General features: G+C 40.9%; 37 non-coding genes across 37 annotated transcripts; 25 read left to right on the top strand and 12 right to left on the bottom strand.

Annotated features, from left to right (window-relative positions):
• Positions 1–180: 180 nt before the first annotated feature.
• On the top strand, positions 181–252 carry TRNAT-UGU (transfer RNA threonine (anticodon UGU)). Its single transcript has one exon. It is a non-coding gene; the product is annotated as a tRNA-Thr (tRNA).
• Positions 253–1,408: 1,156 nt separating this feature from the next.
• Positions 1,409–1,503, bottom strand: TRNAI-UAU (transfer RNA isoleucine (anticodon UAU)). Its single transcript has 2 exons — positions 1,466–1,503; positions 1,409–1,444 (listed from the first exon to the last, which is right to left on the bottom strand). It is a non-coding gene; the product is annotated as a tRNA-Ile (tRNA).
• A 289-nt stretch (positions 1,504–1,792) lies between these two features.
• Positions 1,793–1,874, top strand: TRNAS-GCU (transfer RNA serine (anticodon GCU)). Its single transcript has one exon. It is a non-coding gene; the product is annotated as a tRNA-Ser (tRNA).
• A 589-nt stretch (positions 1,875–2,463) lies between these two features.
• On the top strand, positions 2,464–2,535 carry TRNAT-UGU (transfer RNA threonine (anticodon UGU)). Its single transcript has one exon. It is a non-coding gene; the product is annotated as a tRNA-Thr (tRNA).
• Positions 2,536–3,680: 1,145 nt separating this feature from the next.
• Positions 3,681–3,775, bottom strand: TRNAI-UAU (transfer RNA isoleucine (anticodon UAU)). Its single transcript has 2 exons — positions 3,738–3,775; positions 3,681–3,716 (listed from the first exon to the last, which is right to left on the bottom strand). It is a non-coding gene; the product is annotated as a tRNA-Ile (tRNA).
• A 289-nt stretch (positions 3,776–4,064) lies between these two features.
• On the top strand, positions 4,065–4,146 carry TRNAS-GCU (transfer RNA serine (anticodon GCU)). Its single transcript has one exon. It is a non-coding gene; the product is annotated as a tRNA-Ser (tRNA).
• A 589-nt stretch (positions 4,147–4,735) lies between these two features.
• On the top strand, positions 4,736–4,807 carry TRNAT-UGU (transfer RNA threonine (anticodon UGU)). The gene has a single exon. It is a non-coding gene; the product is annotated as a tRNA-Thr (tRNA).
• Positions 4,808–5,977: 1,170 nt separating this feature from the next.
• TRNAI-UAU (transfer RNA isoleucine (anticodon UAU)) lies at positions 5,978–6,072 on the bottom strand. Its single transcript has 2 exons — positions 6,035–6,072; positions 5,978–6,013 (listed from the first exon to the last, which is right to left on the bottom strand). It is a non-coding gene; the product is annotated as a tRNA-Ile (tRNA).
• A 289-nt stretch (positions 6,073–6,361) lies between these two features.
• Positions 6,362–6,443, top strand: TRNAS-GCU (transfer RNA serine (anticodon GCU)). Its single transcript has one exon. It is a non-coding gene; the product is annotated as a tRNA-Ser (tRNA).
• Positions 6,444–7,032: 589 nt separating this feature from the next.
• TRNAT-UGU (transfer RNA threonine (anticodon UGU)) lies at positions 7,033–7,104 on the top strand. Its single transcript has one exon. It is a non-coding gene; the product is annotated as a tRNA-Thr (tRNA).
• A 1,170-nt stretch (positions 7,105–8,274) lies between these two features.
• Positions 8,275–8,369, bottom strand: TRNAI-UAU (transfer RNA isoleucine (anticodon UAU)). The gene is made up of 2 exons: positions 8,332–8,369; positions 8,275–8,310 (listed from the first exon to the last, which is right to left on the bottom strand). It is a non-coding gene; the product is annotated as a tRNA-Ile (tRNA).
• A 283-nt stretch (positions 8,370–8,652) lies between these two features.
• On the top strand, positions 8,653–8,734 carry TRNAS-GCU (transfer RNA serine (anticodon GCU)). Its single transcript has one exon. It is a non-coding gene; the product is annotated as a tRNA-Ser (tRNA).
• A 589-nt stretch (positions 8,735–9,323) lies between these two features.
• On the top strand, positions 9,324–9,395 carry TRNAT-UGU (transfer RNA threonine (anticodon UGU)). The gene has a single exon. It is a non-coding gene; the product is annotated as a tRNA-Thr (tRNA).
• Positions 9,396–10,565: 1,170 nt separating this feature from the next.
• On the bottom strand, positions 10,566–10,660 carry TRNAI-UAU (transfer RNA isoleucine (anticodon UAU)). The gene is made up of 2 exons: positions 10,623–10,660; positions 10,566–10,601 (listed from the first exon to the last, which is right to left on the bottom strand). It is a non-coding gene; the product is annotated as a tRNA-Ile (tRNA).
• Positions 10,661–10,949: 289 nt separating this feature from the next.
• On the top strand, positions 10,950–11,031 carry TRNAS-GCU (transfer RNA serine (anticodon GCU)). The gene has a single exon. It is a non-coding gene; the product is annotated as a tRNA-Ser (tRNA).
• Positions 11,032–11,620: 589 nt separating this feature from the next.
• On the top strand, positions 11,621–11,692 carry TRNAT-UGU (transfer RNA threonine (anticodon UGU)). Its single transcript has one exon. It is a non-coding gene; the product is annotated as a tRNA-Thr (tRNA).
• A 1,131-nt stretch (positions 11,693–12,823) lies between these two features.
• On the bottom strand, positions 12,824–12,918 carry TRNAI-UAU (transfer RNA isoleucine (anticodon UAU)). Its single transcript has 2 exons — positions 12,881–12,918; positions 12,824–12,859 (listed from the first exon to the last, which is right to left on the bottom strand). It is a non-coding gene; the product is annotated as a tRNA-Ile (tRNA).
• A 289-nt stretch (positions 12,919–13,207) lies between these two features.
• TRNAS-GCU (transfer RNA serine (anticodon GCU)) lies at positions 13,208–13,289 on the top strand. The gene has a single exon. It is a non-coding gene; the product is annotated as a tRNA-Ser (tRNA).
• A 589-nt stretch (positions 13,290–13,878) lies between these two features.
• On the top strand, positions 13,879–13,950 carry TRNAT-UGU (transfer RNA threonine (anticodon UGU)). The gene has a single exon. It is a non-coding gene; the product is annotated as a tRNA-Thr (tRNA).
• Positions 13,951–15,120: 1,170 nt separating this feature from the next.
• TRNAI-UAU (transfer RNA isoleucine (anticodon UAU)) lies at positions 15,121–15,215 on the bottom strand. Its single transcript has 2 exons — positions 15,178–15,215; positions 15,121–15,156 (listed from the first exon to the last, which is right to left on the bottom strand). It is a non-coding gene; the product is annotated as a tRNA-Ile (tRNA).
• Positions 15,216–15,504: 289 nt separating this feature from the next.
• On the top strand, positions 15,505–15,586 carry TRNAS-GCU (transfer RNA serine (anticodon GCU)). The gene has a single exon. It is a non-coding gene; the product is annotated as a tRNA-Ser (tRNA).
• Positions 15,587–16,175: 589 nt separating this feature from the next.
• On the top strand, positions 16,176–16,247 carry TRNAT-UGU (transfer RNA threonine (anticodon UGU)). Its single transcript has one exon. It is a non-coding gene; the product is annotated as a tRNA-Thr (tRNA).
• A 1,170-nt stretch (positions 16,248–17,417) lies between these two features.
• On the bottom strand, positions 17,418–17,512 carry TRNAI-UAU (transfer RNA isoleucine (anticodon UAU)). The gene is made up of 2 exons: positions 17,475–17,512; positions 17,418–17,453 (listed from the first exon to the last, which is right to left on the bottom strand). It is a non-coding gene; the product is annotated as a tRNA-Ile (tRNA).
• Positions 17,513–17,795: 283 nt separating this feature from the next.
• On the top strand, positions 17,796–17,877 carry TRNAS-GCU (transfer RNA serine (anticodon GCU)). Its single transcript has one exon. It is a non-coding gene; the product is annotated as a tRNA-Ser (tRNA).
• Positions 17,878–18,466: 589 nt separating this feature from the next.
• TRNAT-UGU (transfer RNA threonine (anticodon UGU)) lies at positions 18,467–18,538 on the top strand. Its single transcript has one exon. It is a non-coding gene; the product is annotated as a tRNA-Thr (tRNA).
• Positions 18,539–19,708: 1,170 nt separating this feature from the next.
• TRNAI-UAU (transfer RNA isoleucine (anticodon UAU)) lies at positions 19,709–19,803 on the bottom strand. The gene is made up of 2 exons: positions 19,766–19,803; positions 19,709–19,744 (listed from the first exon to the last, which is right to left on the bottom strand). It is a non-coding gene; the product is annotated as a tRNA-Ile (tRNA).
• A 289-nt stretch (positions 19,804–20,092) lies between these two features.
• On the top strand, positions 20,093–20,174 carry TRNAS-GCU (transfer RNA serine (anticodon GCU)). The gene has a single exon. It is a non-coding gene; the product is annotated as a tRNA-Ser (tRNA).
• Positions 20,175–20,763: 589 nt separating this feature from the next.
• On the top strand, positions 20,764–20,835 carry TRNAT-UGU (transfer RNA threonine (anticodon UGU)). The gene has a single exon. It is a non-coding gene; the product is annotated as a tRNA-Thr (tRNA).
• Positions 20,836–22,023: 1,188 nt separating this feature from the next.
• Positions 22,024–22,118, bottom strand: TRNAI-UAU (transfer RNA isoleucine (anticodon UAU)). Its single transcript has 2 exons — positions 22,081–22,118; positions 22,024–22,059 (listed from the first exon to the last, which is right to left on the bottom strand). It is a non-coding gene; the product is annotated as a tRNA-Ile (tRNA).
• Positions 22,119–22,407: 289 nt separating this feature from the next.
• Positions 22,408–22,489, top strand: TRNAS-GCU (transfer RNA serine (anticodon GCU)). Its single transcript has one exon. It is a non-coding gene; the product is annotated as a tRNA-Ser (tRNA).
• A 595-nt stretch (positions 22,490–23,084) lies between these two features.
• TRNAT-UGU (transfer RNA threonine (anticodon UGU)) lies at positions 23,085–23,156 on the top strand. Its single transcript has one exon. It is a non-coding gene; the product is annotated as a tRNA-Thr (tRNA).
• A 1,170-nt stretch (positions 23,157–24,326) lies between these two features.
• On the bottom strand, positions 24,327–24,421 carry TRNAI-UAU (transfer RNA isoleucine (anticodon UAU)). The gene is made up of 2 exons: positions 24,384–24,421; positions 24,327–24,362 (listed from the first exon to the last, which is right to left on the bottom strand). It is a non-coding gene; the product is annotated as a tRNA-Ile (tRNA).
• Positions 24,422–24,710: 289 nt separating this feature from the next.
• Positions 24,711–24,792, top strand: TRNAS-GCU (transfer RNA serine (anticodon GCU)). The gene has a single exon. It is a non-coding gene; the product is annotated as a tRNA-Ser (tRNA).
• Positions 24,793–25,381: 589 nt separating this feature from the next.
• On the top strand, positions 25,382–25,453 carry TRNAT-UGU (transfer RNA threonine (anticodon UGU)). The gene has a single exon. It is a non-coding gene; the product is annotated as a tRNA-Thr (tRNA).
• Positions 25,454–26,641: 1,188 nt separating this feature from the next.
• On the bottom strand, positions 26,642–26,736 carry TRNAI-UAU (transfer RNA isoleucine (anticodon UAU)). Its single transcript has 2 exons — positions 26,699–26,736; positions 26,642–26,677 (listed from the first exon to the last, which is right to left on the bottom strand). It is a non-coding gene; the product is annotated as a tRNA-Ile (tRNA).
• Positions 26,737–27,025: 289 nt separating this feature from the next.
• Positions 27,026–27,107, top strand: TRNAS-GCU (transfer RNA serine (anticodon GCU)). The gene has a single exon. It is a non-coding gene; the product is annotated as a tRNA-Ser (tRNA).
• A 589-nt stretch (positions 27,108–27,696) lies between these two features.
• Positions 27,697–27,768, top strand: TRNAT-UGU (transfer RNA threonine (anticodon UGU)). Its single transcript has one exon. It is a non-coding gene; the product is annotated as a tRNA-Thr (tRNA).
• The last annotated feature ends 226 nt before the right edge of the window (positions 27,769–27,994 follow it).

The raw sequence follows: 27,994 nt of genomic DNA on the forward strand, positions 1-27,994 counted from the left end.
TCTCAAATCAAAATGGAGTTTTTCCTACTTTCAAAAAAAGTGTCTTAAGCATGCTCTTCGATTTGTGCACACATGTAGACATTCAAATGCAACTGCATTTCCATACAGAGTCTCAAAATCATAGATATCTTCATACCGCAGTAAGAATACATGTTGCGATTTACAAACTGCAGGCAGACCGGCCTTGTAGCTCAGTGGCAGAGCACTGGTCTTGTAAACCAGGGGTCATGAGTTCAAGCCTCATCAGGGCCTTTTTATATGTGTGTTTCTGTATGTTGTTTTCAAGTCATTCTTTCTAGGAGTCACACCTTGTCTTAAGTTTGCTTATTGACAAGCTTCCCTTTCCTGCTTTCATCTTATCAAGAAGACTTCATGAAAACCATTGAACCATAAACTATTGCCTCACCCCTTCCGATCGCCTGACGAACGCCTGACAAACGCCATTCTCACCCTGCCGGGCAAAGCCAAATAAGCCATGCATATTTAAAGTTCCTTTGAAAGGCAGAGCGAGGACTAGGACGTCTGTTCCGACTGAGTCTGCATCCACAGAAAGGATGAAATAAGGCTCTAGAAATTTCACCAAGGAGATATGAACTTCATCCCCCTTAAAATACTTTTTCTCCCAGATACCCCGGCTCTTAGTCAAATGAGGTTAATCTTCAAAACCCCACCCCCACTAACCATAAATATTCACCTCTCCTGCTGTCCATTCAATTGATACAAGGTATCTTGTACATGGAGAGAATGTGAGAAAAAGCAGAATTGCTTCATAGATTTGGTGACCTTGGATGGGTGGGCTGGATAAAGAAGTGAACTTGGTTTCCGGAAAGGGAGTATCATGATGGGAATGAGGAAAAGAGAACATGGACCACATTCACAGGTTAGAGAAATAAATGTAATAGGTTGAATGGTTTTGAAAAGCTAGCTTTGAGCAGGAATTGTTTTTTAAAATTGCAAAGAACTAAAAAAGTCAATGTGGGATTGGAGGCCCAATCTGAGCAGAAAGCACCATAAGCTGCTATGGTGCAACTCTTATGTTGACTAGAAACTTTAATATGATGATGCTCTTCTTTTGATATTTCTTTGAGTTAAATTTTATTGTATGTAGCTGACACAGTACTGTTTGCAGCTCCTCAGTTTATGGTTATCCCGTGACAACAATGTATTCATCATATTTATTATTCTACAAAAGTATTTTTAAATGCACTGATGTGGTGTTTGCATGCTATGCAAGATGGTACATCATTGAATGTTTATAAGGAGCATCGCATAGGATATGTGATATTTGGCACCTGGAGGAGTCGGACGCGCAGATCCTGAAAAGAAGTTAAGACTGTCTAGCAAGAGCCGTCTTTATTTTGAGTCTAATCTTTACTTTTAGTGAAATGGTTTATGAAAACCAATCAACTGCTCCAGGTGAGGCTCCAACTCACAACCTCGGCATGGCTCAGTGCAAGTACTGCTGTATAAGTACCGCGCGCTAACCGATTGCGCCACTGGAGCTTACTGTTTTCATTTCTCCCCATTTGAGCCATCTAGTGCTAACCAAGTAGATACTGCACTGCTCCATTATTCACTGTGCAAGATCGACTCACATGCTAGCATGTTATCATGACTATTAAAAATACAGTCCAAATGGAATAGATTTGATAATTCTGCTATATCGTGTGCTCTGTCTATTGAACACCCCATACATTTGCCATTCTGACACAGTCTAGGATAAACTTATGCTTATTTTTAATTAGCACATAGTTAGAATTTCACCAAAAATGAAATATAGGCCCCTAAGGCAGACGAGGTGGCCGAGTGGTTAAGGCGATGGACTGCTAATCCATTGTGCTCTGCACGCGTGGGTTCGAATCCCACCTTCGTCGGAAAGCCATCAGACACTCTTTTGAAGGTGAGCATGTCTCGTAGTACAATTACACTCTCTTTCAAGACACTGCCATAATCCACTAGAAGGGCCCAACTGACTATTCCATTATGGCATTTATGTCAAATAAAGGGAAGTATTTTGTGCTTAATTGAAATTAGATCTTTCATGAAGTGTCCAGAGGATTGCCTATTCCTCACTCCTGGCCTTCCAACCAGTTTGGATAGATAGACTGATAAGAAAGCATTTCTTACTCCTAAAGTTTCAGCCGTCTCAAGTGTATGCGTGTTTACATTTGTCTGCCCCACAGAGACAGATCACTTCTAATAAGTGAGTTCTCTATCTGTCACTGATTGCGGACATACTCAGTAGAGCTTTCAGTATGGTCATAAATGTGAATACTCTTATGTTCTCAAATCAAAATGGAGTTTTTCCTACTTTCAAGAAAAGTGTCTTAAGCATGCTCTTCGATTTGTGCACACATGTAGACATTCAAATGCAACTGCATTTCCATACAGAGTCTCAAAATCATAGATATCTTCATACCGCAGTAAGAATACATGTTGCGATTTACAAACTGCAGGCAGACCGGCCTTGTAGCTCAGTGGCAGAGCACTGGTCTTGTAAACCAGGGGTCATGAGTTCAAGCCTCATCAGGGCCTTTTTATATGTGTGTTTCTGTATGTTGTTTTCAAGTCATTCTTTCTAGGAGTCACACCTTGTCTTAAGTTTGCTTATTGACAAGCTTCCCTTTCCTGCTTTCATCTTATCAAGAAGACTTCATGAAAACCATTGAACCATAAACTATTGCCTCACCCCTTCCGATCGCCTGACGAACGCCTGACAAACGCCATTCTCACCCCGCCGGGCAAGCCCTGCCGGGCAAAGCCAAATAAGCCATGCATATTTAAAGTTCCTTTGAAAGGCAGAGCGAGGACTAGGACGTCTGTTCCGACTGAGTCTGCATCCACAGAAAGGATGAAATAAGGCTCTCGAAATTTCACCAAGGAGATATGAACTTCATCCCCCTTAAAATACTTTTTCTCCCAGGTTAATCTTCAAAACCCCACCCCCACTAACCATAAATATTCACCTCTCCTGCTGTCCATTCAATTGATACAAGGTATCTTGTACATGGAGAGAATGTGAGAAAAAGCAGAATTGCTTCATAGATTTGGTGACCTTGGATGGGTGGGCTGGATAAAGAAGTGAACTTGGTTTCCGGAAAGGGAGTATCATGATGGGAATGAGGAAAAGAGAACATGGACCACATTCACAGGTTAGAGAAATAAATGTAATAGGTTGAATGGTTTTGAAAAGCTAGCTTTGAGCAGGAATTGTTTTTTAAAATTGCAAAGAACTAAAAAAGTCAATGTGGGATTGGAGGCACAATCTGAGCAGAAAGCACCATAAGCTGCTATGGTGCAACTCTTATGTTGACTAGAAACTTTAATATGATGATGCTCTTCTTTTGATATTTCTTTGAGTTAAATTTTATTGTATGTAGCTGACACAGTACTGTTTGCAGCTCCTCAGTTTATGGTTATCCCGTGACAACAATGTATTCATCATATTTATTATTCTACAAAAGTATTTTTAAATGCACTGATGTGGTGTTTGCATGCTATGCAAGATGGTACATCATTGAATGTTTATAAGGAGCATCGCATAGGATATGTGATATTTGGCACCTGGAGGAGTCGGACACGCAGATCCTGAAAAGAAGTTAAGACTTTTTAGCAAGAGCCGTCTTTATTTTGAGTCTAATCTTTACTTTTAGTGAAATGGTTTATGAAAACCAATCAACTGCTCCAGGTGAGGCTCCAACTCACAACCTCGGCATGGCTCAGTGCAAGTACTGCTGTATAAGTACCGCGCGCTAACCAATTGCGCCACTGGAGCTTACTGTTTTCATTTCTCCCCATTTGAGCCATCTAGTGCTAACCAAGTAGATACTGCACTGCTCCATTATTCACTGTGCAAGATCGACTCACATGCTAGCATGTTATCATGACTATTAAAAATACAGTCCAAATGGAATAGATTTGATAATTCTGCTATATCGTGTGCTCTGTCTATTGAACACCCCATACATTTGCCATTCTGACACAGTCTAGGATAAACTTATGCTTATTTTTAATTAGCACATAGTTAGAATTTCACCAAAAATGAAATATAGGCCCCTAAGGCAGACGAGGTGGCCGAGTGGTTAAGGCGATGGACTGCTAATCCATTGTGCTCCGCACGCGTGGGTTCGAATCCCACCTTCGTCGGAAAGCCATCAGACACTCTTTTGAAGGTGAGCATGTCTCGTAGTACAATTACACTCTCTTTCAAGACACTGCCATAATCCACTAGAAGGGCCCAACTGACTATTCCATTATGGCATTTATGTCAAATAAAGGGAAGTATTTTGTGCTTAATTGAAATTAGATCTTTCATGAAGTGTCCAGAGGATTGCCTATTCCTCACTCCTGGCCTTCCAACCAGTTTGGATAGATAGACTGATAAGAAAGCATTTCTTACTCCTAAAGTTTCAGCCGTCTCAAGTGTATGCGTGTTTACATTTGTCTGCCCCACAGAGACAGATCACTTCTAATAAGTGAGTTCTCTATCTGTCACTGATTGCGGACATACTCAGTAGAGCTTTCAGTATGGTCATAAATGTGAATACTCTTATGTTCTCAAATCAAAATGGAGTTTTTCCTACTTTCAAGAAAAGTGTCTTAAGCATGCTCTTCGATTTGTGCACACATGTAGACATTCAAATGCAACTGCATTTCCATACAGAGTCTCAAAATCATAGATATCTTCATACCGCAGTAAGAATACATGTTGCGATTTACAAACTGCAGGCAGACCGGCCTTGTAGCTCAGTGGCAGAGCACTGGTCTTGTAAACCAGGGGTCATGAGTTCAAGCCTCATCAGGGCCTTTTTATATGTGTGTTTCTGTATGTTATTTTCAAGTCATTCTTTCTAGGAGTCACACCTTGTCTTAAGTTTGCTTATTGACAAGCTTCCCTTTCCTGCTTTCATCTTATCAAGAAGACTTCATGAAAACCAATGAACCATAAACTATTGCCTCACCCCTTCCGATCGCCTGACGAACGCCTGACAAACGCCATTCTCACCCTGCCGGGCAAGCCCTGCCGGGCAAAGCCAAATAAGCCATGCATATTTAAAGTTCCTTTGAAAGGCAGAGCGAGGACTAGGACGTCTGTTCCGACTGAGTCTGCATCCACAGAAAGGATGAAATAAGGCTCTAGAAATTTCACCAAGGAGATATGAACTTCATCCCCCTTAAAATACTTTTTCTCCCAGATACCCCGGCTCTTAGTCAAATGAGGTTAATCTTCAAAACCCCACCCCCACTAACCATAAATATTCACCTCTCCTGCTGTCCATTCAATTGATACAAGGTATCTTGTACATGGAGAGAATGTGAGAAAAAGCAGAATTGCTTCATAGATTTGGTGACCTTGGATGGGTGGGCTGGATAAAGAAGTTACCTTGGTTTCCGGAAAGGGAGTATCATGATGGGAATGAGGAAAAGAGAACATGGACCACATTCACAGGTTAGAGAAATAAATGTAATAGGTTGAATGGTTTTGAAAAGCTAGCTTTGAGCAGGAATTGTTTTTTAAAATTGCAAAGAACTAAAAAAGTCAATGTGGGATTGGAGGCACAATCTGAGCAGAAAGCACCATAAGCTGCTATGGTGCAACTCTTATGTTGACTAGAAACTTTAATATGATGATGCTCTTCTTTTGATATTTCTTTGAGTTAAATTTTATTGTATGTAGCTGACACAGTACTGTTTGCAGCTCCTCAGTTTATGGTTATCCCGTGACAACAATGTATTCATCATATTTATTATTCTACAAAAGTATTTTTAAATGCACTGATGTGGCGTTTGCATGCTATGCAAGATGGTACATCATTGAATGTTTATAAGGAGCATCGCATAGGATATGTGATATTTGGCACCTGGAGGAGTCGGACACGCAGATCCTGAAAAGAAGTTAAGACTCTCTAGCAAGAGCCGTCTTTATTTTGAGTCTAATCTTTACTTTTAGTGAAATGGTTTATGAAAACCAATCAACTGCTCCAGGTGAGGCTCCAACTCACAACCTCGGCATGGCTCAGTGCAAGTACTGCTGTATAAGTACCACGCGCTAACCGATTGTGCCACTGGAGCTTACTGTTTTCATTTCTCCCCATTTGAGCCATCTAGTGCTAACCAAGTAGATACTGCACTGCTCCATTATTCACTGTGCAAGATCGACTCACATGCTAGCATGTTATCATGACTATTAAAAATACAGTCCAAATGGAATAGATGTGATAATTCTGCTATATCGTGTGCTCTGTCTATTGAACACCCCATACATTTGCCATTCTGACACAGTCTAGGATAAACTTATGCTTATTTTTAATTAGCACATAGTTAGAATTTCACCAAAAATGAAATATAGGCCCCTAAGGCAGACGAGGTGGCCGAGTGGTTAAGGCGATGGACTGCTAATCCATTGTGCTCTGCACGCGTGGGTTCGAATCCCACCTTCGTCGGAAAGCCATCAGACACTCTTTTGAAGGTGAGCATGTCTCGTAGTACAATTACACTCTCTTTCAAGACACTGCCATAATCCACTAGAAGGGCCCAACTGACTATTCCATTATGGCATTTATGTCAAATAAAGGGAAGTATTTTGTGCTTAATTGAAATTAGATCTTTCATGAAGTGTCCAGAGGATTGCCTATTCCTCACTCCTGGCCTTCCAACCAGTTTGGATAGATAGACTGATAAGAAAGCATTTCTTACTCCTAAAGTTTCAGCCGTCTCAAGTGTATGCGTGTTTACATTTGTCTGCCCCACAGAGACAGATCACTTCTAATAAGTGAGTTCTCTATCTGTCACTGATTGCGGACATACTCAGTAGAGCTTTCAGTATGGTCATAAATGTGAATACTCTTATGTTCTCAAATCAAAATGGAGTTTTTCCTACTTTCAAGAAAAGTGTCTTAAGCATGCTCTTCGATTTGTGCACACATGTAGACATTCAAATGCAACTGCATTTCCATACAGAGTCTCAAAATCATAGATATCTTCATACCGCAGTAAGAATACATGTTGCGATTAACAAACTGCAGGCAGACCGGCCTTGTAGCTCAGTGGCAGAGCACTGGTCTTGTAAACCAGGGGTCATGAGTTCAAGCCTCATCAGGGCCTTTTTATATGTGTGTTTCTGTATGTTGTTTTCAAGTCATTCTTTCTAGGAGTCACACCTTGTCTTAAGTTTGCCTATTGACAAGCTTCCCTTTCCTGCTTTCATCTTATCAAGAAGACTTCATGAAAACCATTGAACCATAAACTATTGCCTCACCACTTCCGATCGCCTGACGAACGCCTGACAAACGCCATTCTCACCCTGCCGGGCAAGCCCTGCCGGGCAAAGCCAAATAAGCCATGCATATTTAAAGTTCCTTTGAAAGGCAGAGCGAGGACTAGGACGTCTGTTCCGACTGAGTCTGCATCCACAGAAAGGATGAAATAAGGCTCTACAAATTTCACCAAGGAGATATGAACTTCATCCCCCTTAAAATACTTTTTCTCCCAGATACCCCGGCTCTTAGTCAAATGAGGTTAATCTTCAAAACCCCACCCCCACTAACCATAAATATTCACCTCTCCTGCTGTCCATTCAATTGATACAAGGTATCTTGTACATGGAGAGAATGTGAGAAAAAGCAGAATTGCTTCATAGATTTGGTGACCTTGGATGGGTGGGCTGGATAAAGAAGTGAACTTGGTTTCCGGAAAGGGAGTATCATGATGGGAATGAGGAAAAGAGAACATGGACCACATTCACAGGTTAGAGAAATAAATGTAATAGGTTGAATGGTTTTGAAAAGCTAGCTTTGAGCAGGAATTGTTTTTTAAAATTGCAAAGAACTAAAAAAGTCAATGTGGGATTGGAGGCACAATCTGAGCAGAAAGCACCATATGCTGCTATGGTGCAACTCTTATGTTGACTAGAAACTTTAATATGATGATGCTCTTCTTTTGATATTTCTTTGAGTTAAATTTTATTGTATGTAGCTGACACAGTACTGTTTGCAGCTCCTCAGTGTATGGTTATCCCGTGACAACAATGTATTCATCATATTTATTATTCTACAAAAGTATTTTTAAATGCACTGATGTGGTGTTTGCATGCTATGCAAGATGGTACATCATTGAATGTTTATAAGGAGCATCGCATAGGATATGTGATATTTGGCACCTGGAGGAGTCGGACACGCAGATCCTGAAAAGAAGTTAAGACTCTCTAGCAAGAGCCGTCTTTATTCTGAGTCTAATCTTTACTTTTAGTGAAATGGTTTATGAAAACCAATCAACTGCTCCAGGTGAGGCTCGAACTCACAACCTCGGCATGGCTCAGTGCAAGTACTGCTGTATAAGTACCGCGCGCTAACCGATTGCGCCACTGGAGCTTACTGTTTTCATTTCTCCCCATTTGAGCCATCTAGTGCTAACCAAGTAGATACTGCACTGCTCCATTATTCACTGTGCAAGATCGACTCACATAGGTTATCATGACTATTAAAAATACAGTCCAAATGGAATAGATTTGATAATTCTGCTATATTGTGTGCTCTGTCTATTGAACACCCCATACATTTGCCATTCTGACACAGTCTAGGATAAACTTATGCTTATTTTTAATTAGCACATAGTTAGAATTTCACCAAAAATGAAATATAGGCCCCTAAGGCAGATGAGGTGGCCAAGTGGTTAAGGCGATGGACTGCTAATCCATTGTGCTCTGCACGCGTGGGTTCGAATCCCACCTTTGTCGGAAAGCCATCAGACACTCTTTTGAAGGTGAGCATGTCTCGTAGTACAATTACACTCTCTTTCAAGACACTGCCATAATCCCCTAGAAGGGCCCAACTGACTATTCCATTATGGCATTTATGTCAAATAAAGGGAAGTATTTTGTGCTTAATTGAAATTAGATCTTTCATGAAGTGTCCAGAGGATTGCCTATTCCTCACTCCTGGCCTTCCAACCAGTTTGGATAGATAGACTGATAAGAAAGCATTTCTTACTCCTAAAGTTTCAGCCGTCTCAAGTGTATGCGTGTTTACATTTGTCTGCCCCACAGAGACAGATCACTTCTAATAAGTGAGTTCTCTATCTGTCACTGATTGCGGACATACTCAGTAGAGCTTTCAGTATGGTCATAAATGTGAATACTCTTATGTTCTCAAATCAAAATGGAGTTTTTCCTACTTTCAAGAAAAGTGTCTTAAGCATGCTCTTCGATTTGTGCACACATGTAGACATTCAAATGCAACTGCATTTCCATACAGAGTCTCAAAATCATAGATATCTTCATACCGCAGTAAGAATACATGTTGCGATTTACAAACTGCAGGCAGACCGGCCTTGTAGCTCAGTGGCAGAGCACTGGTCTTGTAAACCAGGGGTCATGAGTTCAAGCCTCATCAGGGCCTTTTTATATGTGTGTTTCTGTATGTTGTTTTCAAGTCATTCTTTCTAGGAGTCACACCTTGTCTTAAGTTTGCTTATTGACAAGCTTCCCTTTCCTGCTTTCATCTTATCAAGAAGACTTCATGAAAACCATTGAACCATAAACTATTGCCTCACCCCTTCCGATCGCCTGACGAACGCCTGACAAACGCCATTCTCACCCTGCCGGGCAAGCCCTGCCGGGCAAAGCCAAATAAGCCATGCATATTTAAAGTTCCTTTGAAAGGCAGAGCGAGGACTAGGACGTCTGTTCCGACTGAGTCTGCATCCACAGAAAGGATGAAATAAGGCTCTAGAAATTTCACCAAGGAGATATGAACTTCATCCCCCTTAAAATACTTTTTCTCCCAGATACCCCGGCTCTTAGTCAAATGAGGTTAATCTTCAAAACCCCACCCCCACTAACCATAAATATTCACCTCTCCTGCTGTCCATTCAATTGATACAAGGTATCTTGTACATGGAGAGAATGTGAGAAAAAGCAGAATTGCTTCATAGATTTGGTGACCTTGGATGGGTGGGCTGGATAAAGAAGTGAACTTGGTTTCCGGAAAGGGAGTATCATGATGGGAATGAGGAAAAGAGAACATGGACCACATTCACAGGTTAGAGAAATAAATGTAATAGGTTGAATGGTTTTGAAAAGCTAGCTTTGAGCAGGAATTGTTTTTTAAAATTGCAAAGAACTAAAAAAGTCAATGTGGGATTGGAGGCACAATCTGAGCAGAAAGCACCATAAGCTGCTATGGTGCAACTCTTATGTTGACTAGAAACTTTAATATGATGATGCTCTTCTTTTGATATTTCTTTGAGTTAAATTTTATTGTATGTAGCTGACACAGTACTGTTTGCAGCTCCTCAGTTTATGGTTATCCCGTGACAACAATGTATTCATCATATTTATTATTCTACAAAAGTATTTTTAAATGCACTGATGTGGTGTTTGCATGCTATGCAAGATGGTACATCATTGAATGTTTATAAGGAGCATCACATAGGATATGTGATATTTGGCACCTGGAGGAGTCGGACGCGCAGATCCTGAAAAGAAGTTAAGACTCTCTAGCAAGAGCCGTCTTTATTTTGAGTCTAATCTTTACTTTTAGTGAAATGGTTTATGAAAACCAATCTACTGCTCCAGGTGAGGCTCCAACTCACAACCTCGGCATGGCTCAGTGCAAGTACTGCTGTATAAGTACCGCGCGCTAACCGATTGCGCCACTGGAGCTTACTGTTTTCATTTCTCCCCATTTGAGCCATCTAGTGCTAACCAAGTAGATACTGCACTGCTCCATTATTCACTGTGCAAGATCGACTCACATGCTAGCATGTTATCATGACTATTAAAAATACAGTCCAAATGGAATAGATTTGATAATTCTGCTATATCGTGTGCTCTGTCTATTGAACACCCCATACATTTGCCATTCTGACACAGTCTAGGATAAACTTATGCTTATTTTTAATTAGCACATAGTTAGAATTTCACCAAAAATGAAATATAGGCCCCTAAGGCAGACGAGGTGGCCGAGTGGTTAAGGCGATGGACTGCTAATCCATTGTGCTCTGCACGCGTGGGTTCGAATCCCACCTTCGTCGGAAAGCCATCAGACACTCTTTTGAAGGTGAGCATGTCTCGTAGTACAATTACACTCTCTTTCAAGACACTGCCATAATCCACTAGAAGGGCCCAACTGACTATTCCATTATGGCATTTATGTCAAATAAAGGGAAGTATTTTGTGCTTAATTGAAATTAGATCTTTCATGAAGTGTCCAGAGGATTGCCTATTCCTCACTCCTGGCCTTCCAACCAGTTTGGATAGATAGACTGATAAGAAAGCATTTCTTACTCCTAAAGTTTCAGCCGTCTCAAGTGTATGCGTGTTTACATTTGTCTGCCCCACAGAGACAGATCACTTCTAATAAGTGAGTTCTCTATCTGTCACTGATTGCGGACATACTCAGTAGAGCTTTCAGTATGGTCATAAATGTGAATACTCTTATGTTCTCAAATCAAAATGGAGTTTTTCCTACTTTCAAGAAAAGTGTCTTAAGCATGCTCTTCGATTTGTGCACACATGTAGACATTCAAATGCAACTGCATTTCCATACAGAGTCTCAAAATCATAGATATCTTCATACCGCAGTAAGAATACATGTTGCGATTTACAAACTGCAGGCAGACCGGCCTTGTAGCTCAGTGGCAGAGCACTGGTCTTGTAAACCAGGGGTCATGAGTTCAAGCCTCATCAGGGCCTTTTTATATGTGTGTTTCTGTATGTTGTTTTCAAGTCATTCTTTCTAGGAGTCACACCTTGTCTTAAGTTTGCTTATTGACAAGCTTCCCTTTCCTGCTTTCATCTTATCAAGAAGACTTCATGAAAACCATTGAACCATAAACTATTGCCTCACCCCTTCCGATCGCCTGACGAACGCCTGACAAACGCCATTCTCACCCTGCCGGGCAAAGCCAAATAAGCCATGCATATTTAAAGTTCCTTTGAAAGGCAGAGCGAGGACTAGGACGTCTGTTCCGACTGAGTCTGCATCCACAGAAAGGATGAAATAAGGCTCTCGAAATTTCACCAAGGAGATATGAACTTCATCCCCCTTAAAATACTTTTTCTCCCAGGTTAATCTTCAAAACCCCACCCCCACTAACCATAAATATTCACCTCTCCTGCTGTCCATTCAATTGATACAAGGTATCTTGTACATGGAGAGAATGTGAGAAAAAGCAGAATTGCTTCATAGATTTGGTGACCTTGGATGGGTGGGCTGGATAAAGAAGTGAACTTGGTTTCCGGAAAGGGAGTATCATGATGGGAATGAGGAAAAGAGAACATGGACCACATTCACAGGTTAGAGAAATAAATGTAATAGGTTGAATGGTTTTGAAAAGCTAGCTTTGAGCAGGAATTGTTTTTTAAAATTGCAAAGAACTAAAAAAGTCAATGTGGGATTGGAGGCACAATCTGAGCAGAAAGCACCATAAGCTGCTATGGTGCAACTCTTATGTTGACTAGAAACTTTAATATGATGATGCTCTTCTTTTGATATTTCTTTGAGTTAAATTTTATTGTATGTAGCTGACACAGTACTGTTTGCAGCTCCTCAGTTTATGGTTATCCCGTGACAACAATGTATTCATCATATTTATTATTCTACAAAAGTATTTTTAAATGCACTGATGTGGTGTTTGCATGCTATGCAAGATGGTACATCATTGAATGTTTATAAGGAGCATCGCATAGGATATGTGATATTTGGCACCTGGAGGAGTCGGACACGCAGATCCTGAAAAGAAGTTAAGACTTTTTAGCAAGAGCCGTCTTTATTTTGAGTCTAATCTTTACTTTTAGTGAAATGGTTTATGAAAACCAATCAACTGCTCCAGGTGAGGCTCCAACTCACAACCTCGGCATGGCTCAGTGCAAGTACTGCTGTATAAGTACCGCGCGCTAACCAATTGCGCCACTGGAGCTTACTGTTTTCATTTCTCCCCATTTGAGCCATCTAGTGCTAACCAAGTAGATACTGCACTGCTCCATTATTCACTGTGCAAGATCGACTCACATGCTAGCATGTTATCATGACTATTAAAAATACAGTCCAAATGGAATAGATTTGATAATTCTGCTATATCGTGTGCTCTGTCTATTGAACACCCCATACATTTGCCATTCTGACACAGTCTAGGATAAACTTATGCTTATTTTTAATTAGCACATAGTTAGAATTTCACCAAAAATGAAATATAGGCCCCTAAGGCAGACGAGGTGGCCGAGTGGTTAAGGCGATGGACTGCTAATCCATTGTGCTCCGCACGCGTGGGTTCGAATCCCACCTTCGTCGGAAAGCCATCAGACACTCTTTTGAAGGTGAGCATGTCTCGTAGTACAATTACACTCTCTTTCAAGACACTGCCATAATCCACTAGAAGGGCCCAACTGACTATTCCATTATGGCATTTATGTCAAATAAAGGGAAGTATTTTGTGCTTAATTGAAATTAGATCTTTCATGAAGTGTCCAGAGGATTGCCTATTCCTCACTCCTGGCCTTCCAACCAGTTTGGATAGATAGACTGATAAGAAAGCATTTCTTACTCCTAAAGTTTCAGCCGTCTCAAGTGTATGCGTGTTTACATTTGTCTGCCCCACAGAGACAGATCACTTCTAATAAGTGAGTTCTCTATCTGTCACTGATTGCGGACATACTCAGTAGAGCTTTCAGTATGGTCATAAATGTGAATACTCTTATGTTCTCAAATCAAAATGGAGTTTTTCCTACTTTCAAGAAAAGTGTCTTAAGCATGCTCTTCGATTTGTGCACACATGTAGACATTCAAATGCAACTGCATTTCCATACAGAGTCTCAAAATCATAGATATCTTCATACCGCAGTAAGAATACATGTTGCGATTTACAAACTGCAGGCAGACCGGCCTTGTAGCTCAGTGGCAGAGCACTGGTCTTGTAAACCAGGGGTCATGAGTTCAAGCCTCATCAGGGCCTTTTTATATGTGTGTTTCTGTATGTTATTTTCAAGTCATTCTTTCTAGGAGTCACACCTTGTCTTAAGTTTGCTTATTGACAAGCTTCCCTTTCCTGCTTTCATCTTATCAAGAAGACTTCATGAAAACCATTGAACCATAAACTATTGCCTCACCCCTTCCGATCGCCTGACGAACGCCTGACAAACGCCATTCTCACCCTGCCGGGCAAGCCCTGCCGGGCAAAGCCAAATAAGCCATGCATATTTAAAGTTCCTTTGAAAGGCAGAGCGAGGACTAGGACGTCTGTTCCGACTGAGTCTGCATCCACAGAAAGGATGAAATAAGGCTCTAGAAATTTCACCAAGGAGATATGAACTTCATCCCCCTTAAAATACTTTTTCTCCCAGATACCCCGGCTCTTAGTCAAATGAGGTTAATCTTCAAAACCCCACCCCCACTAACCATAAATATTCACCTCTCCTGCTGTCCATTCAATTGATACAAGGTATCTTGTACATGGAGAGAATGTGAGAAAAAGCAGAATTGCTTCATAGATTTGGTGACCTTGGATGGGTGGGCTGGATAAAGAAGTTACCTTGGTTTCCGGAAAGGGAGTATCATGATGGGAATGAGGAAAAGAGAACATGGACCACATTCACAGGTTAGAGAAATAAATGTAATAGGTTGAATGGTTTTGAAAAGCTAGCTTTGAGCAGGAATTGTTTTTTAAAATTGCAAAGAACTAAAAAAGTCAATGTGGGATTGGAGGCACAATCTGAGCAGAAAGCACCATAAGCTGCTATGGTGCAACTCTTATGTTGACTAGAAACTTTAATATGATGATGCTCTTCTTTTGATATTTCTTTGAGTTAAATTTTATTGTATGTAGCTGACACAGTACTGTTTGCAGCTCCTCAGTTTATGGTTATCCCGTGACAACAATGTATTCATCATATTTATTATTCTACAAAAGTATTTTTAAATGCACTGATGTGGCGTTTGCATGCTATGCAAGATGGTACATCATTGAATGTTTATAAGGAGCATCGCATAGGATATGTGATATTTGGCACCTGGAGGAGTCGGACACGCAGATCCTGAAAAGAAGTTAAGACTCTCTAGCAAGAGCCGTCTTTATTTTGAGTCTAATCTTTACTTTTAGTGAAATGGTTTATGAAAACCAATCAACTGCTCCAGGTGAGGCTCCAACTCACAACCTCGGCATGGCTCAGTGCAAGTACTGCTGTATAAGTACCGCGCGCTAACCGATTGTGCCACTGGAGCTTACTGTTTTCATTTCTCCCCATTTGAGCCATCTAGTGCTAACCAAGTAGATACTGCACTGCTCCATTATTCACTGTGCAAGATCGACTCACATGCTAGCATGTTATCATGACTATTAAAAATACAGTCCAAATGGAATAGATGTGATAATTCTGCTATATCGTGTGCTCTGTCTATTGAACACCCCATACATTTGCCATTCTGACACAGTCTAGGATAAACTTATGCTTATTTTTAATTAGCACATAGTTAGAATTTCACCAAAAATGAAATATAGGCCCCTAAGGCAGACGAGGTGGCCGAGTGGTTAAGGCGATGGACTGCTAATCCATTGTGCTCTGCACGCGTGGGTTCGAATCCCACCTTCGTCGGAAAGCCATCAGACACTCTTTTGAAGGTGAGCATGTCTCGTAGTACAATTACACTCTCTTTCAAGACACTGCCATAATCCACTAGAAGGGCCCAACTGACTATTCCATTATGGCATTTATGTCAAATAAAGGGAAGTATTTTGTGCTTAATTGAAATTAGATCTTTCATGAAGTGTCCAGAGGATTGCCTATTCCTCACTCCTGGCCTTCCAACCAGTTTGGATAGATAGACTGATAAGAAAGCATTTCTTACTCCTAAAGTTTCAGCCGTCTCAAGTGTATGCGTGTTTACATTTGTCTGCCCCACAGAGACAGATCACTTCTAATAAGTGAGTTCTCTATCTGTCACTGATTGCGGACATACTCAGTAGAGCTTTCAGTATGGTCATAAATGTGAATACTCTTATGTTCTCAAATCAAAATGGAGTTTTTCCTACTTTCAAGAAAAGTGTCTTAAGCATGCTCTTCGATTTGTGCACACATGTAGACATTCAAATGCAACTGCATTTCCATACAGAGTCTCAAAATCATAGATATCTTCATACCGCAGTAAGAATACATGTTGCGATTAACAAACTGCAGGCAGACCGGCCTTGTAGCTCAGTGGCAGAGCACTGGTCTTGTAAACCAGGGGTCATGCGTTCAAGCCTCATCAGGGCCTTTTTATATGTGTGTTTCTGTATGTTGTTTTCAAGTCATTCTTTCTAGGAGTCACACCTTGTCTTAAGTTTGCCTATTGACAAGCTTCCCTTTCCTGCTTTCATCTTATCAAGAAGACTTCATGAAAACCATTGAACCATAAACTATTGCCTCACCCCTTCCGATCGCCTGACGAACGCCTGACAAACGCCATTCTCACCCTGCCGGGCAAGCCCTGCCGGGCAAAGCCAAATAAGCCATGCATATTTAAAGTTCCTTTGAAAGGCAGAGCGAGGACTAGGACGTCTGTTCCGACTGAGTCTGCATCCACAGAAAGGATGAAATAAGGCTCTACAAATTTCACCAAGGAGATATGAACTTCATCCCCCTTAAAATACTTTTTCTCCCAGATACCCCGGCTCTTAGTCAAATGAGGTTAATCTTCAAAACCCCACCCCCACTAACCATAAATATTCACCTCTCCTGCTGTCCATTCAATTGATACAAGGTATCTTGTACATGGAGAGAATGTGAGAAAAAGCAGAATTGCTTCATAGATTTGGTGACCTTGGATGGGTGGGCTGGATAAAGAAGTGAACTTGGTTTCCGGAAAGGGAGTATCATGATGGGAATGAGGAAAAGAGAACATGGACCACATTCACAGGTTAGAGAAATAAATGTAATAGGTTGAATGGTTTTGAAAAGCTAGCTTTGAGCAGGAATTGTTTTTTAAAATTGCAAAGAACTAAAAAAGTCAATGTGGGATTGGAGGCACAATCTGAGCAGAAAGCACCATATGCTGCTATGGTGCAACTCTTATGTTGACTAGAAACTTTAATATGATGATGCTCTTCTTTTGATATTTCTTTGAGTTAAATTTTATTGTATGTAGCTGACACAGTACTGTTTGCAGCTCCTCAGTGTATGGTTATCCCTTGACAACAATGTATTCATCATATTTATTATTCTACAAAAGTATTTTTAAATGCACTGATGTGGTGTTTGCATGCTATGCAAGATGGTACATCATTGAATGTTTATAAGGAGCATCGCATAGGATATGTGATATTTGGCACCTGGAGGAGTCGGACACGCAGATCCTGAAAAGAAGTTAAGACTCTCTAGCAAGAGCCGTCTTTATTCTGAGTCTAATCTTTACTTTTAGTGAAATGGTTTATGAAAACCAATCAACTGCTCCAGGTGAGGCTCGAACTCACAACCTCGGCATGGCTCAGTGCAAGTACTGCTGTATAAGTACCGCGCGCTAACCGATTGCGCCACTGGAGCTTACTGTTTTCATTTCTCCCCATTTGAGCCATCTAGTGCTAACCAAGTAGATACTGCACTGCTCCATTATTCACTGTGCAAGATCGACTCACATAGGTTATCATGACTATTAAAAATACAGTCCAAATGGAATAGATTTGATAATTCTGCTATATTGTGTGCTCTGTCTATTGAACACCCCATACATTTGCCATTCTGACACAGTCTAGGATAAACTTATGCTTATTTTTAATTAGCACATAGTTAGAATTTCACCAAAAATGAAATATAGGCCCCTAAGGCAGATGAGGTGGCCAAGTGGTTAAGGCGATGGACTGCTAATCCATTGTGCTCTGCACGCGTGGGTTCGAATCCCACCTTTGTCGGAAAGCCATCAGACACTCTTTTGAAGGTGAGCATGTCTCGTAGTACAATTACACTCTCTTTCAAGACACTGCCATAATCCCCTAGAAGGGCCCAACTGACTATTCCATTATGGCATTTATGTCAAATAAAGGGAAGTATTTTGTGCTTAATTGAAATTAGATCTTTCATGAAGTGTCCAGAGGATTGCCTATTCCTCACTCCTGGCCTTCCAACCAGTTTGGATAGATAGACTGATAAGAAAGCATTTCTTACTCCTAAAGTTTCAGCCGTCTCAAGTGTATGCGTGTTTACATTTGTCTGCCCCACAGAGACAGATCACTTCTAATAAGTGAGTTCTCTATCTGTCACTGATTGCGGACATACTCAGTAGAGCTTTCAGTATGGTCATAAATGTGAATACTCTTATGTTCTCAAATCAAAATGGAGTTTTTCCTACTTTCAAGAAAAGTGTCTTAAGCATGCTCTTCGATTTGTGCACACATGTAGACATTCAAATGCAACTGCATTTCCATACAGAGTCTCAAAATCATAGATATCTTCATACCGCAGTAAGAATACATGTTGCGATTTACAAACTGCAGGCAGACCGGCCTTGTAGCTCAGTGGCAGAGCACTGGTCTTGTAAACCAGGGGTCATGAGTTCAAGCCTCATCAGGGCCTTTTTATATGTGTGTTTCTGTATGTTGTTTTCAAGTCATTCTTTCTAGGAGTCACACCTTGTCTTAAGTTTGCTTATTGACAAGCTTCCCTTTCCTGCTTTCATCTTATCAAGAAGACTTCATGAAAACCATTGAACCATAAACTATTGCCTCACCCCTTCCGATCGCCTGACGAACGCCTGACAAACGCCATTCTCACCCTGCCGGGCAAGCCCTGCCGGGCAAAGCCAAATAAGCCATGCATATTTAAAGTTCCTTTGAAATGCAGAGCGAGGACTAGGACGTCTGTTCCGACTGAGTCTGCATCCACAGAAAGGATGAAATAAGGCTCTAGAAATTTCACCAAGGAGATATGAACTTCATCCCCCTTAAAATACTTTTTCTCCCAGATACCCCGGCTCTTAGTCAAATGAGGTTAATCTTCAAAACCCCACCCCCACTAACCATAAATATTCACCTCTCCTGCTGTCCATTCAATTGATACAAGGTATCTTGTACATGGAGAGAATGTGAGAAAAAGCAGAATTGCTTCATAGATTTGGTGACCTTGGATGGGTGGGCTGGATAAAGAAGTTACCTTGGTTTCCGGAAAGGGAGTATCATGATGGGAATGAGGAAAAGAGAACATGGACCACATTCACAGGTTAGAGAAATAAATGTAATAGGTTGAATGGTTTTGAAAAGCTAGCTTTGAGCAGGAATTGTTTTTTAAAATTGCAAAGAACTAAAAAAGTCAATGTGGGATTGGAGGCACAATCTGAGCAGAAAGCACCATAAGCTGCTATGGTGCAACTCTTATGTTGACTAGAAACTTTAATATGATGATGCTCTTCTTTTGATATTTCTTTGAGTTAAATTTTATTGTATGTAGCTGACACAGTACTGTTTGCAGCTCCTCAGTTTATGGTTATCCCGTGACAACAATGTATTCATCATATTTATTATTCTACAAAAGTATTTTTAAATGCACTGATGTGGCGTTTGCATGCTATGCAAGATGGTACATCATTGAATGTTTATAAGGAGCATCGCATAGGATATGTGATATTTGGCACCTGGAGGAGTCGGACACGCAGATCCTGAAAAGAAGTTAAGACTCTCTAGCAAGAGCCGTCTTTATTTTGAGTCTAATCTTTACTTTTAGTGAAATGGTTTATGAAAACCAATCAACTGCTCCAGGTGAGGCTCCAACTCACAACCTCGGCATGGCTCAGTGCAAGTACTGCTGTATAAGTACCGCGCGCTAACCGATTGTGCCACTGGAGCTTACTGTTTTCATTTCTCCCCATTTGAGCCATCTAGTGCTAACCAAGTAGATACTGCACTGCTCCATTATTCACTGTGCAAGATCGACTCACATGCTAGCATGTTATCATGACTATTAAAAATACAGTCCAAATGGAATAGATTTGATAATTCTGCTATATCGTGTGCTCTGTCTATTGAACACCCCATACATTTGCCATTCTGACACAGTCTAGGATAAACTTATGCTTATTTTTAATTAGCACATAGTTAGAATTTCACCAAAAATGAAATATAGGCCCCTAAGGCACACGAGGTGGCCAAGTGGTTAAGGCGATGGACTGCTAATCCATTGTGCTCTGCACGCGTGGGTTCGAATCCCACCTTCGTCGGAAAGCCATCAGACACTCTTTTGAAGGTGAGCATGTCTCGTAGTACAATTACACTCTCTTTCAAGACACTGCCATAATCCACTAGAAGGGCCCAACTGACTATTCCATTATGGCATTTATGTCAAATAAAGGGAAGTATTTTGTGCTTAATTGAAATTAGATCTTTCATGAAGTGTCCAGAGGATTGCCTATTCCTCACTCCTGGCCTTCCAACCAGTTTGGATAGATAGACTGATAAGAAAGCATTTCTTACTCCTAAAGTTTCAGCCGTCTCAAGTGTATGCGTGTTTACATTTGTCTGCCCCACAGAGACAGATCACTTCTAATAAGTGAGTTCTCTATCTGTCACTGATTGCGGACATACTCAGTAGAGCTTTCAGTATGGTCATAAATGTGAATACTCTTATGTTCTCAAATCAAAATGGAGTTTTTCCTACTTTCAAGAAAAGTGTCTTAAGCATGCTCTTCGATTTGTGCACACATGTAGACATTCAAATGCAACTGCATTTCCATACAGAGTCTCAAAATCATAGATATCTTCATACCGCAGTAAGAATACATGTTGCGATTTACAAACTGCAGGCAGACCGGCCTTGTAGCTCAGTGGCAGAGCACTGGCCTTGTAAACCAGGGGTCATGAGTTCAAGCCTCATCAGGGCCTTTTTATATGTGTGTTTCTGTATGTTGTTTTCAAGTCATTCTTTCTAGGAGTCACACCTTGTCTTAAGTTTGCTTATTGACAAGCTTCCCTTTCCTGCTTTCATCTTATCAAGAAGACTTCATGAAAACCATTGAACCATAAACTATTGCCTCACCCCTTCCGATCGCCTCACCCCTTCCGATCGCCTGACGAACGCCTGACAAACGCCATTCTCACCCTGCCGGGCAAGCGCCGCCGGGCAAAGCCAAATAAGCCATGCATATTTAAAGTTCCTTTGAAAGGCAGAGCGAGGACTAGGACGTCTGTTCCGACTGAGTCTGCATCCACAGAAAGGATGAAATAAGGCTCTAGAAATTTCACCAAGGAGATATGAACTTCATCCCCCTTAAAATACTTTTTCTCCCAGATACCCCGGCTCTTAGTCAAATGAGGTTAATCTTCAAAACCCCACCCCCACTAACCATAAATATTCACCTCTCCTGCTGTCCATTCAATTGATACAAGGTATCTTGTACATGGAGAGAATGTGAGAAAAAGCAGAATTGCTTCATAGATTTGGTGACCTTGGATGGGTGGGCTGGATAAAGAAGTGAACTTGGTTTCCGGAAAGGGAGTATCATGATGGGAATGAGGAAAAGAGAACATGGACCACATTCACAGGTTAGAGAAATAAATGTAATAGGTTGAATGGTTTTGAAAAGCTAGCTTTGAGCAGGAATTGTTTTTTAAAATTGCAAAGAACTAAAAAAGTCAATGTGGGATTGGAGGCACAATCTGAGCAGAAAGCACCATAAGCTGCTATGGTGCAACTCTTATGTTGACTAGAAACTTTAATATGATGATGCTCTTCTTTTGATATTTCTTTGAGTTAAATTTTATTGTATGTAGCTGACACAGTACTGTTTGCAGCTCCTCAGTTAATGGTTATCCCGTGACAACAATGTATTCATCATATTTATTATTCTACAAAAGTATTTTTAAATGCACTGATGTGGTGTTTGCATGCTATGCAAGATGGTACATCATTGAATGTTTATAAGGAGCATCGCATAGGATATGTGATATTTGGCACCTGGAGGAGTCGGACACGCAGATCCTGAAAAGAAGTTAAGACTCTCTAGCAAGAGCCGTCTTTATTCTGAGTCTAATCTTTACTTTTAGTGAAATGGTTTATGAAAACCAATCAGCTGCTCCAGGTGAGGCTCGAACTCACAACCTCGGCATGGCTCAGTGCAAGTACTGCTGTATAAGTACCGCGCGCTAACCGATTGCGCCACTGGAGCTTACTGTTTTCATTTCTCCCCATTTGAGCCATCTAGTTCTAACCAAGTAGATACTGCACTGCTCCATTATTCACTGTGCAAGATCGACTCACATGCTAGCATGTTATCATGACTATTAAAAATACAGTCCAAATGGAATAGATTTGATAATTCTGCTATATCGTGTGCTCTGTCTATTGAACACCCCATACATTTGCCATTCTGACACAGTCTAGGATAAACTTATGCTTATTTTTAATTAGCACATAGTTAGAATTTCACCAAAAATGAAATATAGGCCCCTAAGGCAGATGAGGTGGCCGAGTGGTTAAGGCGATGGACTGCTAATCCATTGTGCTCTGCACGCGTGGGTTCGAATCCCACCTTTGTCGGAAAGCCATCAGACACTCTTTTGAAGGTGAGCATGTCTCGTAGTACAATTACACTCTCTTTCAAGACACTGCCATAATCCCCTAGAAGGGCCCAACTGACTATTCCATTATGGCATTTATGTCAAAAAAAGGGAAGTATTTTGTGCTTAATTGAAATTAGATCTTTCATGAAGTGTCCAGAGGATTGCCTATTCCTCACTCCTGGCCTTCCAATTCCAACCAGTTTGGATAGATAGACTGATAAGAAAGCATTTCTTACTCCTAAAGTTTCAGCCGTCTCAAGTGTATGCGTGTTTACATTTGTCTGCCCCACAGAGACAGATCACTTCTAATAAGTGAGTTCTCTATCTGTCACTGATTGCGGACATACTCAGTAGAGCTTTCAGTATGGTCATAAATGTGAATACTCTTATGTTCTCAAATCAAAATGGAGTTTTTCCTACTTTCAAAAAAAGTGTCTTAAGCATGCTCTTCGATTTGTGCACGCATGTAGACATTCAAATGCAACTGCATTTCCATACAGAGTCTCAAAATCATAGATATCTTCATACCGCAGTAAGAATACATGTTGCGATTTACAAACTGCAGGCAGACCGGCCTTGTAGCTCAGTGGCAGAGCACTGGTCTTGTAAACCAGGGGTCATGAGTTCAAGCCTCATCAGGGCCTTTTTATATGTGTGTTTCTGTATGTTGTTTTCAAGTCATTCTTTCTAGGAGTCACACCTTGTCTTAAGTTTGCTTATTGACAAGCTTCCCTTTCCTGCTTTCATCTTATCAAGAAGACTTCATGAAAACCATTGAACCATAAACTATTGCCTCACCCCTTCCGATCGCCTGACGAACGCCTGACAAACGCCATTCTCACCCTGCCGGGCAAGCCCTGCCGGGCAAAGCCAAATAAGCCATGCATATTTAAAGTTCCTTTGAAAGGCAGAGCGAGGACTAGGACGTCTGTTCCGACTGAGTCTGCATCCACAGAAAGGATGAAATAAGGCTCTAGAAATTTCACCAAGGAGATATGAACTTCATCCCCCTTAAAATACTTTTTCTCCCAGATACCCCGGCTCTTAGTCAAATGAGGTTAATCTTCAAAACCCCACCCCCACTAACCATAAATATTCACCTCTCCTGCTGTCCATTCAATTGATACAAGGTATCTTGTACATGGAGAGAATGTGAGAAAAAGCAGAATTGCTTCATAGATTTGGTGACCTTGGATGGGTGGGCTGGATAAAGAAGTGAACTTGGTTTCCGGAAAGGGAGTATCATGATGGGAATGAGGAAAAGAGAACATGGACCACATTCACAGGTTAGAGAAATAAATGTAATAGGTTGAATGGTTTTGAAAAGCTAGCTTTGAGCAGGAATTGTTTTTTAAAATTGCAAAGAACTAAAAAAGTCAATGTGGGATTGGAGGCACAATCTGAGCAGAAAGCACCATAAGCTGCTATGGTGCAACTCTTATGTTGACTAGAAACTTTAATATGATGATGCTCTTCTTTTGATATTTCTTTGAGTTAAATTTTATTGTATGTAGCTGACACAGTACTGTTTGCAGCTCCTCAGTTTATGGTTATCCCGTGACAACAATGTATTCATCATATTTATTATTCTACAAAAGTATTTTTAAATGCACTGATGTGGTGTTTGCATGCTATGCAAGATGGTACATCATTGAATGTTTATAAGGAGCATCGCATAGGATATGTGATATTTGGCACCTGGAGGAGTCGGACGCGCAGATCCTGAAAAGAAGTTAAGACTCTCTAGCAAGAGCCGTCTTTATTTTGAGTCTAATCTTTACTTTTAGTGAAATGGTTTATGAAAACCAATCAACTGCTCCAGGTGAGGCTCCAACTCACAACCTCGGCATGGCTCAGTGCAAGTACTGCTGTATAAGTACCGCGCGCTAACCGATTGCGCCACTGGAGCTTACTGTTTTCATTTCTCCCCATTTGAGCCATCTAGTGCTAACCAAGTAGATACTGCACTGCTCCATTATTCACTGTGCAAGATCGACTCACATGCTAGCATGTTATCATGACTATTAAAAATACAGTCCAAATGGAATAGATTTGATAATTCTGCTATATCGTGTGCTCTGTCTATTGAACACCCCATACATTTGCCATTCTGACACAGTCTAGGATAAACTTATGCTTATTTTTAATTAGCACATAGTTAGAATTTCACCAAAAATGAAATATAGGCCCCTAAGGCAGACGAGGTGGCCGAGTGGTTAAGGCGATGGACTGCTAATCCATTGTGCTCTGCACGCGTGGGTTCGAATCCCACCTTCGTCGGAAAGCCATCAGACACTCTTTTGAAGGTGAGCATGTCTCGTAGTACAATTACACTCTCTTTCAAGACACTGCCATAATCCACTAGAAGGGCCCAACTGACTATTCCATTATGGCATTTATGTCAAATAAAGGGAAGTATTTTGTGCTTAATTGAAATTAGATCTTTCATGAAGTGTCCAGAGGATTGCCTATTCCTCACTCCTGGCCTTCCAACCAGTTTGGATAGATAGACTGATAAGAAAGCATTTCTTACTCCTAAAGTTTCAGCCGTCTCAAGTGTATGCGTGTTTACATTTGTCTGCCCCACAGAGACAGATCACTTCTAATAAGTGAGTTCTCTATCTGTCACTGATTGCGGACATACTCAGTAGAGCTTTCAGTATGGTCATAAATGTGAATACTCTTATGTTCTCAAATCAAAATGGAGTTTTTCCTACTTTCAAGAAAAGTGTCTTAAGCATGCTCTTCGATTTGTGCACACATGTAGACATTCAAATGCAACTGCATTTCCATACAGAGTCTCAAAATCATAGATATCTTCATACCGCAGTAAGAATACATGTTGCGATTTACAAACTGCAGGCAGACCGGCCTTGTAGCTCAGTGGCAGAGCACTGGCCTTGTAAACCCGGGGTCATGAGTTCAAGCCTCATCAGGGCCTTTTTATATGTGTATTTCTGTATGTTGTTTTCAAGTCATTCTTTCTAGGAGTCACACCTTCTCTTAAGTTTGCTTTTTGACAAACTTCCCTTTCCTGCTTTCATCTTATCAAGAAGACTTCATGAAAACCATTGAACCATAAACTATTGCCTCACCCCTTCCGATCGCCTCACCCCTTCCGATCGCCTGACGAACGCCTGACAAACGCCATTCTCACCCTGCCGGGCAAGCGCCGCCAGGCAAAGCCAAATAAGCCATGCATATTTAAAGTTCCTTTGAAAGGCAGAGCGAGGACTAGGACGTCTGTTCCGACTGAGTCTGCATCCACAGAAAGGATGAAATAAGGCTCTAGAAATTTCACCAAGGAGATATGAACTTCATCCCCCTTAAAATACTTTTTCTCCCAGATACCCCGGCTCTTACTCAAATGAGGTTAATCTTCAAAACCCCACCCCCACTAACCATAAATATTCACCTCTCCTGCTGTCCATTCAATTGATACAAGGTATCTTGTACATGGAGAGAATGTGAGAAAAAGCAGAATTGCTTCATAGATTTGGTGACCTTGGATGGGTGGGCTGGATAAAGAAGTGAACTTGGTTTCCGGAAAGGGAGTAGCATGATGGGAATGAGGAAAAGAGAACATGGACCACATTCACAGGTTAGAGAAATAAATGTAATAGGTTGAATGGTTTTGAAAAGCTAGCTTTGAGCAGGAATTGTTTTTTAAAATTGCAAAGAACTAAAAAAGTCAATGTGGGATTGGAGGCACAATCTGAGCAGAAAGCACCATAAGCTGCTATGGTGCAACTCTTATGTTGACTAGAAACTTTAATATGATGATGCTCTTCTTTTGATATTTCTTTGAGTTAAATGTTATTGTATGTAGCTGACACAGTACTGTTTGCAGCTCCTCAGTTTATGGTTATCCCGTGACAACAATGTATTCATCATATTTATTATTCTACAAAAGTATTTTTAAATGCACTGATGTGGTGTTTGCATGCTATGCAAGATGGTACCTCATTGAATGTTTATAAGGAGCATCGCATAGGATATGTGATATTTGGCACCTGGAGGAGTCGGACACGCAGATCCTGAAAAGAAGTTAAGACTCTCTAGCAAGAGCCGTCTTTATTCTGAGTCTAATCTTTACTTTTAGTGAAATGGTTTATGAAAACCAATCAACTGCTCCAGGTGAGGCTCGAACTCACAACCTCGGCATGGCTCAGTGCAAGTACTGCTGTATAAGTACCGCGCGCTAACCGATTGCGCCACTGGAGCTTACTGTTTTCATTTCTCCCCATTTGAGCCATCTAGTGCTAACCAAGTAGATACTGCACTGCTCCATTATTCACTGTGCAAGATCGACTCACATGCTAGCATGTTATCATGACTATTAAAAATACAGTCCAAATGGAATAGATTTGATAATTCTGCTATATCGTGTGCTCTGTCTATTGAACACCCCATACATTTGCCATTCTGACACAGTCTAGGATAAACTTATGCTTATTTTTAATTAGCACATAGTTAGAATTTCACCAAAAATGAAATATAGGCCCCTAAGGCAGATGAGGTGGCCGAGTGGTTAAGGCGATGGACTGCTAATCCATTGTGCTCTGCACGCGTGGGTTCGAATCCCACCTTTGTCGGAAAGCCATCAGACACTCTTTTGAAGGTGAGCATGTCTTGTAGTACAATTACACTCTCTTTCAAGACACTGCCATAATCCCCTAGAAGGGCCCAACTGACTATTCCATTATGGCATTTATGTCAAATAAAGGGAAGTATGTTGTGCTTAATTGAAATTAGATCTTTCATGAAGTGTCCAGAGGATTGCCTATTCCTCACTCCTGGCCTTCCAACCAGTTTGGATAGATAGACTGATAAGAAAGCATTTCTTACTCCTAAAGTTTCAGCCGTCTCAAGTGTATGCGTGTTTACATTTGTCTGCCCCACAGAGACAGATCACTTCTAATAAGTGAGTTCTCTATCTGTCACTGATTGCGGACATACTCAGTAGAGCTTTCAGTATGGTCATAAATGTGAATACTCTTATGTTCTCAAATCAAAATGGAGTTTTTCCTACTTTCAAGAAAAGTGTCTTAAGCATGCTCTTCGATTTGTGCACACATGTAGACATTCAAATGCAACTGCATTTCCATACAGAGTCTCAAAATCATAGATATCTTCATACCGCAGTAAGAATACATGTTGCGATTTACAAACTGCAGGCAGACTGGCCTTGTAGCTCAGTGGCAGAGCACTGGTCTTGTAAACCAGGGGTCATGAGTTCAAGCCTCATCAGGGCCTTTTTATATGTGTGTTTCTGTATGTTGTTTTCAAGTCATTCTTTCTAGGAGTCACACCTTGTCTTAAGTTTGCTTATTGACAAGCTTCCCTTTCCTGCTTTCATCTTATCAAGAAGACTTCATGAAAACCATTGAACCATAAACTATTGCCTCACCCCTTCCGATCGCCTGACGAACGCCTGACAAACGCCATTCTCACCCTGCCGGGCAAAGCCAAATAAGCCATG

The sequence above is a fragment of the Lissotriton vulgaris genome, chromosome 5 (assembly GCF_964263255.1).
Source record: "Lissotriton vulgaris chromosome 5, aLisVul1.2, whole genome shotgun sequence".
Taxonomy (NCBI): domain Eukaryota; kingdom Metazoa; phylum Chordata; class Amphibia; order Caudata; family Salamandridae; genus Lissotriton; species Lissotriton vulgaris.